This window comes from Penaeus monodon, chromosome 23 (genome assembly GCF_015228065.2).
Source record: "Penaeus monodon isolate SGIC_2016 chromosome 23, NSTDA_Pmon_1, whole genome shotgun sequence".
Lineage (NCBI taxonomy): Eukaryota > Metazoa > Arthropoda > Malacostraca > Decapoda > Penaeidae > Penaeus > Penaeus monodon.
The window spans coordinates 24,764,472-24,764,775 of NC_051408.1; positions in this window are offsets into that span (position 1 = coordinate 24,764,472).

A 304-nucleotide genomic window follows, 5' to 3' on the forward strand; every position below is an offset into this window, starting at 1 on the left:
TTTTTATCGGGGCTTGGATTTGTCTCGAACATTCCGTAACTGCCTTGAGTAGTATTGGCAGTTTTCCTGCACGAAAGTTTTTTTTTTTTGGGGAAAAGCCAAAAATAGAAGGGCTGATGGAGAATATTTAATTTCTTTTAACAATTCAAAAAAATTTTTCTAAATGAATCTTTTTATTTCCCTGTGACCCCCTCGCCGTTTCTAGATACTCTCTGTCACATCTAGAAATAAAAAATGATGGATAATCAGAACTAAAATATGACGAGAAATATATTTTTAAAATTTAGTCGATAGGCAAAAATTT